This window comes from Marmota monax, unplaced genomic scaffold (genome assembly GCF_021218885.2).
Source record: "Marmota monax isolate L192 unplaced genomic scaffold, Marmota_monax_Labrador192_F-V1.1 WCK01_AAM20220418_F8-fsc00051, whole genome shotgun sequence".
NCBI lineage: Eukaryota > Metazoa > Chordata > Mammalia > Rodentia > Sciuridae > Marmota > Marmota monax.
The window spans coordinates 13415368-13426971 of record NW_026695202.1 but is presented as its reverse complement, the minus strand read 5'-3'; the positions used below and the strand labels follow the sequence as shown (position 1 = coordinate 13426971).

At 46.8% G+C, this 11604-nt stretch overlaps 1 long non-coding RNA gene across 1 annotated transcript; it reads right to left on the bottom strand.

Annotated features, from left to right (window-relative positions):
* Positions 1–3302: 3302 nt before the first annotated feature.
* On the bottom strand, positions 3303–10079 carry LOC131423619 (uncharacterized). Its single transcript, XR_009225390.1, has 3 exons — positions 10020–10079; positions 3500–3565; positions 3303–3341 (listed from the first exon to the last, which is right to left on the bottom strand). It is a non-coding gene; the product is annotated as an uncharacterized LOC131423619 (long non-coding RNA).
* Between the last annotated feature and the right edge of the window lie 1525 nt (positions 10080–11604).

Genomic DNA, 11604 nt, shown 5'->3' with positions numbered 1-11604 from the left:
AGGCAAATTGGAGACGGGGACAGGGTCTGGAGACTGACTGGGTCCTGTGGACCAAATCCAGAAAGAGTTCCAGGAATGGGTGGGAGAGGAGGGCAAGGCAACAGCCTGTCGGGGGTGGTGGAGGGGGGCATGGGCCAGGCCTCAGTAGAATGGGCAAGACCCAGGGCAGGGCTGGTGCCATTTGGAGTGGGAAGGTTGTCACGGTGGGCAGAGCCAGAGGGTGGGCTGAAGAGCTTCCCCCAGCCAGGGACTGCAGGGAAGCAGTGTCTCTGGAGACGGACCTGCACACAGGTACAAGAGGGTTCCAGCATGGAGGGGTTCTAGGGGGATGACAGAGGAGTGGATGGGATAGAGCTGACCTGGGGCTGTGGTAGTGGAAACAGGATCCAGGTGGCAGTGCAGAAGCTAGAGCTAGAGCACACTTGGCCATGCCCATGTGCCCACTCCTCTCCCAGGGATGATCATGTTCCCCGAGGTGCCCACCTGGCAAGGGAAGCAGTGCTTCTCCATGTCCACCTTGTGCAGCTTAGGTCCAGGCAAGAATTCCCTGGGGCAGTGGGGACAAGGGTGGTTTCCTGCTTCTATGCCACCTTCACTGAATGGGCCAGTGGGCGATGGGCTCACAAGAACAATGTTGGGGTCGGGTGGGAGTAGGGAGAAAAAGGCAGCCCCCCAAACCACCCTGCTTCTGCCAGGACACCCCTTTATCCCCAGTGCTCTCCCGAACACAGCAGCCTGTTCAACATGAAGCCCCCCTCGCCCACACAAGCCGCTCCAAGTATGGATCTACTGCAGGCTGATATGAAGGAGGCCGCTCACTTCAGGGATCCAGGCAGGATGCGCTCCAGGCAGCTCAGCCTACAGTATGCAGGGGCAACGGGGAGAAGTCACTCATTCCAGGAGAGGCCACTGCAGAAGGAAAGGCCTGGAGGCGGGCAGAGCGCACACCACAGTAATGGGACAGGTGAGGGCTCCAAGACTGGAGATGAGCCTCGCCTCCTGCCTGTGCCAGATCCACAGAGGCACATGAGATTCCCATTCCTTCTAGCAGTCCAGGGCCAGAAGAAAGTGTGGAGTCTGGCAGCTGGGAAGGAGCAGGTCACTGGCAGGAACAGGCAGGTTCTAGGTCCACCCTGGAGGAGGCTGGGACCTGGATCTGGCCCGGGTGAACACAGGTGCTGAATGCAGTCCTGTGCTCTTGCTCGTCCTGGGGCTGCCTGGCAGGGGCTTCCCCACACAGAAGGCCTTCATGACCCCGTTGGACGAGCTGTTGACAGAGCACAGGATGACCTGGGACCCAGCCCAGCCACCCTGAGACCTGACTGATGACTTTCTAGTGATATGGGCTGAGGGTCCTGGGAGGCCTGAGGCCAGGCAGCGTGGGACCTGTGCATCACCCAGTGATCCAGCACCTGGGCTGATGGGTGCAGAATGGGAGGTTCCTTCCTCGGTGCCCTGAACCTACTCTGCCTGGCACAGGCCAAGGGAGACCCCGAGAGCAGCTTCAGTGAGAAATAGTATCAGGTGCTATTGATTTATCACTGTGGGGATGGTGGCCATCCTGGTCCTGCCTGCTCAAATCCTGCACCCAGATGTGCCATGTGAGCCCGCACAGGGTAGTGCAGTTTGTGGTGAGGAGGAGGAAGAGAAGATACTATCTGGCTCCCATGAACTGGGCTGTGACACCTGTGGCTCCAAGCATAGGCTTGCCCTGGCTCCAAGATATCTAAGGACCATGTATTTCCTGGGATGGAGAACTCCAGATGCTCAGAGCAGAAGCCATTCCTAGGCCTCTTTTCCAGAGGACCCCACAGCATCCCTCTGGGGCTCAACCAGCATTTTCCTGAGTGCCCTCAGGACAGGGAGCTCCCAGCTCGCAGGACCTACTGTAGTGTCCTGCAAGCTGGGAGCTCCCTGTCCTGAGTCAGAAGGCCAGCCAGGGCCACCTCGAGCCACCCGAGAGTATCCATTATGGTGACAGCTTTGTGGCAGGAAGCAGCGTCCCTGCAGCTCTCAGGACACAGTGTGTGGATGGAGCCAGAGTGGGTTTGTTCAGGCAGCTTGGGGCCCCTGAAATCAAGCAACTGAAATGAGGCCTTACATAGCAGTAACTTGAGGATTTATTGGATCCTTTTTCTCATTCATGGTTCTGCATCTTTGGGGTGTCCACAGCTGGGAACCAAGCCAGGCCAGAACTTTTTCAGAAGCTGGGGGCCCCAGCTCCCTGGCCCTTCTTCTTCCTTGTTTTCCACCTCTAAATGGCACAAACAGATGGGTCCCTTGCTGGGAGAAACCTTCACCCAGGGTAAGGTACCCTCGTTGCCTGGGGGACCAGTGAGCTGTGATAAAGGGTAGATGAGCAGCCAGCTCTGGTGAGGGGCCTGGAGTTCCCACCTCCTCCTCAAGTAGGGCAGGGGAGGCTCAATCAGGAAGGTCAAGGAATCTGGCCTCCTGGTTTTTCTCCCTCTCCTCCCTGGGTCAGGAAGGTTTGAGAGGGGATGGCCTGTCTCCCTCACTGGTCTCTGCAGCAGGGTTGGGCCAGCCGTCTTACCAGATGGAGGTACAGCGGTTCTCTGTCGACACCTTCTCTTTTCCTGGGATGGAGGAAGGGGACACAGTAGGGGGCTCAGGCAGGTTCTGTGTTGTGCGGGTGGGGGGAACTGATGCTCTGCTCCACCAGATGTCAGGGAAAGCCAGGATTCAGATCCACTCCCTGCTCACACCAGCTTTGCCCCCTCTCAGTTCACACAAAGCTCCACGTTCCACAGTGATGGCAACTTGGCCTGGCAGTGTTAAAGCCAGCCACTGCCTCCCCGTCCTGCAGTGGTGCACAGCTTCTCAGGACCACCATGTGGGGGATGTTCCATTTGAGGCCCAGGCCATCATTACCTCGCACTTGGGATTCCTTCCACCTCCTCCTCCTAAGAATGGGCTGATTGCTTCCTTCCTGGGGACCTTACCTGCCCTTCCTCCTGAGACAAGATGTCACTTTCCTCCTTGGAGGCAGCATCATTCTGTCCTGCCATTGACCTGGGGGTCATGGTCTGCAGGGTGGGTGTCAAGAGGGCAGAATATGGGCAACAAGGGTCTCAGAACACCTTATTCTTCCTGTTCTCAATTTGAGGTGTTAAAGCCCTTAGATTTTCCTGAGACATCCCTCCCTTTTGGGTTGAGCTTTGGTAAGTCTGTAAGTTTTCCTGAGGGGGCCTGCCATTACTCCTGGGACAGGAAGTAGGGTGTCCCTAAGTCTAATGGCTTCACAGGAAGAGAGCCACATCCCATCCCTTCCAAGCCTAACTTACCCCAGAGGCTTGCTTCTTTCCAGTGTTGACTTTATGTCTCTGCAGAAGGAGACAAAAGAGGTGACACACAGCTAGCAGTAAATGGGAGTCCTTCCCGGCCGGTCCTCTCCAGTTTTAGTCCCCCTTGCTGTGCCTGCAGAGTGCCCCAGGACAGCTACCCCATGGCAGGGGAAGAGGTGTCCTCAGCCCTTACCCACCTGAGTGGTCACTGGGTAGCACTTGTCCATCAGCCCCCACATTGGTCTCAAGGTCTCTCCTATGGGCTACATGACAAAGAGAGAGGGAAGGCTGAGGTGAGGTCTGTCAGTGCCTTCACAAGCAGTCACCTAAAGATTACCAGGTTTTCAATGATGAATCCGCTGAAAGAGAAATTAGGAAAACTACACCATTCACAATAGCTTCAAAAAATAAAATGGAATACTTGGGAATCAATCTAACAAAAGAGGTGAAAGACCTCTACAATGAAAACTATAGAATACTAAAGAAAGAAATTGAAGAAGACCTTAGAAGATGGAAAGATCTCCCATGATCTTGGATAGGAAGAATTAACGTTGTCAAAGTGCTATACAGATTTAATGCAATTCCTATTAAATTCAATGATGTTCTTCATAGAAATAGAAAAAGCACTCACGAAATTCATTTGGAAAAATGAGAGACCCAGAATAGCCAAGCAATCCTTAGAAGGAAAAGTGAATCAGGAGGCATCACAATACCAGAGCTTAAATTATACTACAGAGCAATAGTAACAAAATGGCATGGTATTGGCACCAAAACAGACATGAAGACGCAGACAAACCCACATGAACACAGCTATCTCATGCTAGATAAAGGCACCATAAACATACATTGGAGAAATGACCGCCTCTTCAACAAATGGCGCTGGGAAAACTAGAAATCCATATGAGGCAGAATTAAATTGAAACCCTGTCTCTCACCCTGTACAAAACTCAAAGTGGATCAAGAACCCAGGCATTAGTCCAGAGACCCTGCATCTACCAGCAGAAAATATAGGTCCAAATCTCCATCATGTCACTGATTTCCTCAATAAGACTCCTAAGGCACAAGTAAAATCAATAAATGGGATGGGCTGGGGCTGGGGCTCAGTGGTAGAGCGCCTGCCTCGCACGTGTGAGGCACTGGGTTCGATCCTCAGCACCGCATAAAAATAAAGATATTGTGTGTTCAACTACAACTAAAAAAAAATCTTTTTTTTAATAAATAAATAAAATAAATGGGATGGCATCAAACTAAAAAGCTCTTCACAGCAAAGGAAACAATAAGAATGTGAAGAGAGAGCCTACAGAATGGGAGAAAATCTTTGTCATCTACACCTCAAATAGAGCATTAATCTCCAGGATATACGAAGAACTTAAAAAAAATCAAAGGAACTGAACAGACATTTCATAGAAGAAGAAATATGAATGGTCAATAAATATATGAAAAAGTGTTCAACATCTCTAACAATTTCACAAGTGAAAATTAAAACTACATCGAGATTCCACCTCACTCTAGTCAGAATGGCAATTATCAAGAACATAAGTAACACACTTGTACATTGCTGGTGGGACTGCAGATTGGTGCAGCCAATTTGGAAAGCAGTATGGAGATTTCTTGGAAAGCTGGGAATGGAGCCACCATTTGACCCAGCTATTCCCCTTCTCGGTCTATTCCCTAAAGACCTAAAAAGAGCATGCTACAGGGACACTGCTACATCAGTGTTCATAGCAGCACAGTTCACAATAGCAAGACTGTGGAACCAACCTAGATGCCCTTCAATAGACGAATGGATAAAAAAAATGTGGCATTTATACACAATGGAGTATTACTCTGCATTAAAAAATGACAAAATCATAGAATTTGCAGGGAAATGGATGGCATTAGAGCAGATTATGCTAAGTGAAGCTAGCCAATCCCTAAAAAACAAATGCCAAATGTCTTCTTTGATATAAGGAGAGTAACTAAGATCAGAGTAGGGACGAAGAGCAGGAGAAGAAGATTAACATTTAACAGGGATGAGAGGTGGGAGGGAAAGGGAGAGAGAAGGGAAATTGCATGGTAATAGAAGGAGACCCTCAGGGTTATACAGTGGAGTGGGTAGAGAGAGAGGAGGGGAGGGGAGGGGAGAGGTGGGGAGGGGGAGGGTGGAGGATGGGAAAGGCAGCAGAGCACAACAGACACTAGTATGGCAATATGTAAATCAATGGATGTGTAACTGATGTGATTCTGCAATCTGTGTATGGGGTGAAGGTGGGAGTTCATAACCCACTTGAATCAAAGTGTGGAATATGATATGTCAAGAAATTTGTAATGTTTTGAACAACCCACAATAAAAAATTAAAAAAAAAAAAAGAACATAAGTAACAATAAATGTTGGTCAGGATGTGAGGGAAAAGGTTCATTCATTCATTGCTGGTGGGATTGCAAATTTGTGTAAAAACCATCTGGAAAGCAGTATGGAGAGTCCTCAGAACACTTGGAATGGAACCACCATTTTTTTTTTTTTTTTTTTTTTTTTTTAGAATTTTAAATTTATTTTTTACTTTTCGGCAGACACAACATCTGTTTGTATGTATGTGGTGCTGAGGATCGAACCCGGGCCGCACGCATGGAAGGTGAGCGCGCTACCGCTTGAGCCACATCCCCAGCCCCTGGAACCACCATTTGACCCAGCTATCCCACTCCTCAGTTTATACCCAAAGGACTTAACCCAACATGAACAGTGATGCAGCCACATCAATGTTTATAGCAGCTCAATTCGGAATAACTAAGCTATGGAACCAACCTAAGTGCCTTTCAGCAGATGAATGAATAAAGAAAATGTTTCTCTACACAATAGAATATTACTCAGCCATAAAAGGAAATTAAATTTTGGCATTTGCTAGTAAATGGATGGAACTGGAGACTACAATGCTAAGTGAAAGAAGCCAATGCCAAAAAAATAAAGGCCAAGTATTCTCTCTGAAATGTGGATACTAACACAAGGAGGGAGGGAAGAAGTTCACGAGCTTAAACAAAGGGGAATGAAAAGAAGGGAGAAGGGATGGGGACAGGAAAGACAGTAGAATGAATTAGACATAACTTTCCTATGTTCATACATGAATACACGGCTAGTGAAACTACCACAGGTATGACCACAAGAATGGGATCCTAATTAGATCTAAGTTGTACTCCACATATGTATAACATGTCAAAATCACTCTACTGTCACGTATATACATCTAAAAAGAATTTACAAAATAAAGTCTGACATACAGAAAAGTCTAAATAAAAAAAAAAGACTACCAGGTGTTTAACCTCTTAAAAAAACACCTATAATTGAGATCTTTAGAAAGATTCTTGTATTCACAAAGCAGAATAGGAGGCGCTAAAAAATGTTACACCTCAACACTTGAAATCGCTTTTTTTTCTTAAAATATAAAAATAAGATATTGGGAAATAACATTTCCCAGAAAGAGGAGAGGTCAGGAACTCCAAATGCGAAATCATAAATATTTCTGAAAAAGAGAATGGAGACAACAGACTGTGTTGGCAGGGAGAGCTGTCAAGTAAGTTTGTTCCTCTTTTAAAAAAATTTTTTTATATCTTTCTTTATTTTTATGTCGTGCTGCGGATTGAATCCAGGGCCTCGCACATGTAAGCAAGCGCTCTACCACTGAGCCACAACCCCAGCCCCTCTTTTTTTTTAATGTTTTGTCGTAGATGGACACAATATCTTTATTTTATTTTTATGTGGTGCTGAGGATCAAACCCAGTGCCTCATGCACACTAGGTGAGCACTACCACTGAGCCACAACCCCAGGCCCTGTACACTTTTTATCAAGACAATTTCCCAGAGATGAGGGACATAAGTTTCCAGAGGGGAAGAATCACCAAGTATCTAGGACAATGGACCAAAGAGGAGCCTAACCCAGATGTTGTCACAATAAATATCAGAACACTAAGGATAATGAAAAACCTACCACCTCAGCATTAGGAATGCAACTTGATCAGATTTTTTAACAGCAATATTTAAAACTAGAAGAGAATGAAGAACTTCAAAATCTAAAATATTTCCAATGTAGAATTCTATACCTAGCTAACTGCTTGATCAAGTATGAAATACCTTTTTAAGATAAGTAATGTATAAGACTACTCAGGAAACAACTCAAGAGTAATCTAGAAAGAGGATAACAGAGAAGGGATGAGTCCCCAGAATTATGGTGGAGGAAGTCTCAGGAGAACAGCTGAGCCCTTTGCCTCCAGAGCACCCAGTCCACAGGCAGGCAGGGAGATTCAGGGTTCCAGGAAATGTCTGCATAAAATGATCATGTTGATAACTCATCTGACTCATCTACATGCACTGCAAGGAGATTTGTATTTTTGGCAGAAAGCTTAGATGAATTAACTATAGGGACAGAGAAAACTATAGAAATTAAAGAGAAAACCAAAAGGAAGAGTGATCTTCTACTACAAGAGATTATTGTTTACATATTTTTTGTTATGTATTGATCTTAAAAAACTGATAATCATGCATTAGAATAGCTTTTAAAAAGACAAAAGCTAGAGAGGAAGTGGAACAACTGGAATCTCTCATTCATTGCTGATGAGACTGCAGAATAATACAATCACTTTGGAAAAGTTTGTTCCTTACATTTCTTGAACTCATACTTACCATATGACCCAACAGCCCACTGCTGTTTATCCAAGTTAAAGGAAAACTTATGTTCCCATATGGGAATGTTTATATTTATTTTATTTGTAATCAGCAAAAATTAGAAACAATCCATGTCTCTTAACTGATGAAGGATAAACATACTGTGACCTTCACACAATGGACTACTACTGCTGATGTACACAAGTGGATGAATTTCAAATGCAAGGTGCTGAGTGACAGAAACCAGGCCCAAAACGACGTGTTTCCATTTATGTGACAGTTCTGCAAAGACAAAACTCACAGGTTGCCTGGGAGTGGGGGAAGTGTTGACCACAAATCAGTAAGGGGATTTTCTTTCTTTTCTTTTTGCAGTACTGGGGACTAAACTCAGGGCCTCATGCTAGGCAAGTGCTCTCCCATTGAGGTTCATTTCTAGCTCTTTTAATTTTGAGACAGAGTCTTACTAAATTGCCCAGTCTGGCCTCCAATTTTTAATCCTCCTTCCTCAGCCTCCACAGTAGCTTGGATTATAGGCATGTGCCTGGCTAGATGGGGAATATTTTGAAATGACAGAACTACTTGCATCTTGATTGTGGTAGTGGTTACATAACTGTATATATCTGTCAAAACCTAGAACTGTACACTAAAATGGATGGCTTTTACTCTGTATAAATGATAACTTAATTGGAAAAAAAAAATAAAAAGAGCCCCATAGTGGTGGGAGGGAGCTAGGGAGAGGAACTTTAAAGCCAAATGATAAAAAATCATAAAAAAAAATCATATCTAAATTTTTTTAAGAATTGAAGTAATTACTCATAGATTTACAATGCCAAAAACTATAATTATGTTGGAAAGTCAGAGAGAGGTGAAATGCTAGTTGGAGGTAGCAGTAAGTATGCAGCTGTTATAAGCACTAAACCCTATCTTCCATTGTAGTAATTTATTCAGTATGAAAATGCCAAGATAAAGCAGGATGAGGGGGGGCTGGTGTTGTGGCTCAGTGGTAGAATGCTTGCCTCGCACGTGTGAGGCACTGGGTTTGATCCTCAGCACCACATATAAATAAATTAAATAAAGGTATTGTGTGTCCATGTACAACTAAAAATATTTTTAGTTGTAGATGGACACACAAATATGATAATTTTTGGTTAAAAATGGAGATAGGGTTTTTTTTTTTAAAGCAAAGATGTAATAATCTCCAAGGCACTTATCATCGTGGGCATTTATAGAGGGCTCCCCCAATCTCCCAAAAGCCGTGACCCTTAGTGTCACCAATAACCTTGTTTTTTCTTTTCTTTGGTACTAGAACCCCATTTTCTTTCTCTCTTTGGTACTAGAGATTGAACCCAGGAGTACTGCACCACTGAGCCACAGCCCGGTCCTTATTTTTATTTTGAGACAAGGTCTTGCCAGGCTGCTGAGGCTGCCCCTGAATTTACAATCTTCCTGCCTCCACCTCCCATGTTGCCGGAGCTCTGGGCATGAACCACCATTTCCTCAAAAGCACTGGAGAGGTATCAGGAGGCCTCCAGAGAGCAGTATGTGGTCTTTCCTGTCATGTCAGTTGGCCCAGGTACTCTCTTTTGGAGCCTGTCTCCTCATTTATAAAGTGGGAGCTACTGGCTCTGGAGGTTTAAGCGGTCTGACAGATGGGCAGCCCCTGACCCACTGCATGTCCTTCAGTGGACATACAGCATTCATTTGCATTCTCATGCAGGGCTAGAAGTAGGAGCTTCTGCCACAGGTTCTTGGGCCTGGGACATCAAGGAGACTCTGTGACCCCTGGTTGCCCATTCTCAAAAGGGTCACTCCTACATACTGGTGAGGAGGTCATCTGATCTATTAGGTTTTTCTGGGCCACCACCATAGAGCCCTAAGGTGACCACATAAGCAGCACATGACTAGGGGAGAGAATAAGGCTCTTCTCTGACACTTTGCCAGAGACAGACAGAATTTCTCCAGAGCCCTCATGTTCACGTAGTATTTTGTACACGTAGGTGGTTGACTGTTTATGGTCGAGGAGCATATTCAGGTTCAAGTGAGGCTGTCTCATCCTCCAGTCCACAACAGCCAGACGTTCATACCTGTGATGACTCCTCAGCAATCTCAGAGTCAGGGGCTGTTTTCCCCACAGACTTCTGGAAATAGTAGTATATCACTCCTGCAGGTTGGTGAGAAAAGACCAGTTAAAGCATTTAAGGGCGATGTGATTGCTTTATTTTCAATGTCCTTATTTATAACATGCCAGAAATCATATCCTCCTCAGCCATTTAAGTTTGTGAAAGATATTAGGTGCTGACTTAAAATGTACTCAGGGACAGAGTTTTTCCAGAGGTATGCAGGCACAGATCCGAGACTACTGCTGTGGTCCTGTGGGGAAGGGCGGCATGGACTCAAGTCAACGCGGCCAGTCCCTCATGGGAGCCAGGAATGCAGCAGCCTTAGGGGAGGGTCTGTAGGAGCTCCATGGGCACCTGGAGTCAGGTAGCCCTGGGGTGGGAATCAGTCTTTCAGGTCCCGCCATCATCCCTAATCCATGCCAGCACCCAGGGCCTTACCTATTAGAATGAAGACGTGTACTATGTACAGGGGCTTGCAGAGTCTGGAAGAGAGCATTGTGGGGTGAGAGGCAGAGGTCTCTGGCCCTTACCCGTGGGTACGAGGTTCTCCCCGTGTTCTAGGCCCTAGAACCTACTCCACCAGGGCACATCCAGTCAACATTTGTAGGTGACCAGAACTCAACTGCAACAGGGCTCCGCTGGGAGCACACAAGGAACCCCTCACACCCTCCCTCCTTTCCCTCCGTCATTCTTTAGGGGATGCATCTGACTGAGCGGGTAAGCCCAACCAGGTGACAGGTCACAGACCGCTGGCCTCGCTGTGTGGTCACTGGCTCATTTGGTGCTGGATTATTAGCTCTTCTCCCCGCAGCTCTGCCTATTCTGAACTGACTCATCCCACAACACACTGGAATAATATTCCATGGCCCAACTTCCTCTTCTGAGACCCGTCCCCTGCGACAAGCAGAGCATCTTGGCACTACCAGGACGGTGGCTCCCTGGCTGTGCACACACGGACACGTGCACACATGTGCAGGCATGTTCTTCCTGCCAGGCACAGGACCAGGCCCTCCACCCCGAGCTCCAGCTCCTTTCCTGGCCCTGAATCCTACAGACACAATAGTCAGGGGAAGGAGAACTGAGAACCTTATTCTCCCTTCCTCTCAGGCCCAAGTAGGGGGGTCCCATCTTTGGCCTTTGGGGAAAGATAACAGGGCCCACATAAACTTTACCCCTCTCTCTGGCAGCATAGACCAAACAACATTTTCAATCTAGGAAGAAAAAATGGGCAACAGTCAATACACCACATAGGCCCAGGATCCCAGTGCTTCCCTACCCTACTGCCAGCAGGGACGGCACACCCAGGCAGCGGGGGCAAGAGCAGGAATTCCACCCACAGGGCTTAGCCAGGGGATGGCTGGCCAGTCAGAGAGACCAAAGTCACTAGGCATTTGAAACATGCTCAGGAATTTCTCCCAAGACCTTAGAGCCCCCAAATAAAGCTCATCTTAATGCCCTCAGAGCTGGAGACATAGATCCCAGTGGATCAGGATGGGAAAAGGGGACTGGGATAGGACTATGGAAAAAAGGCACAGTTCTGACAATTGGT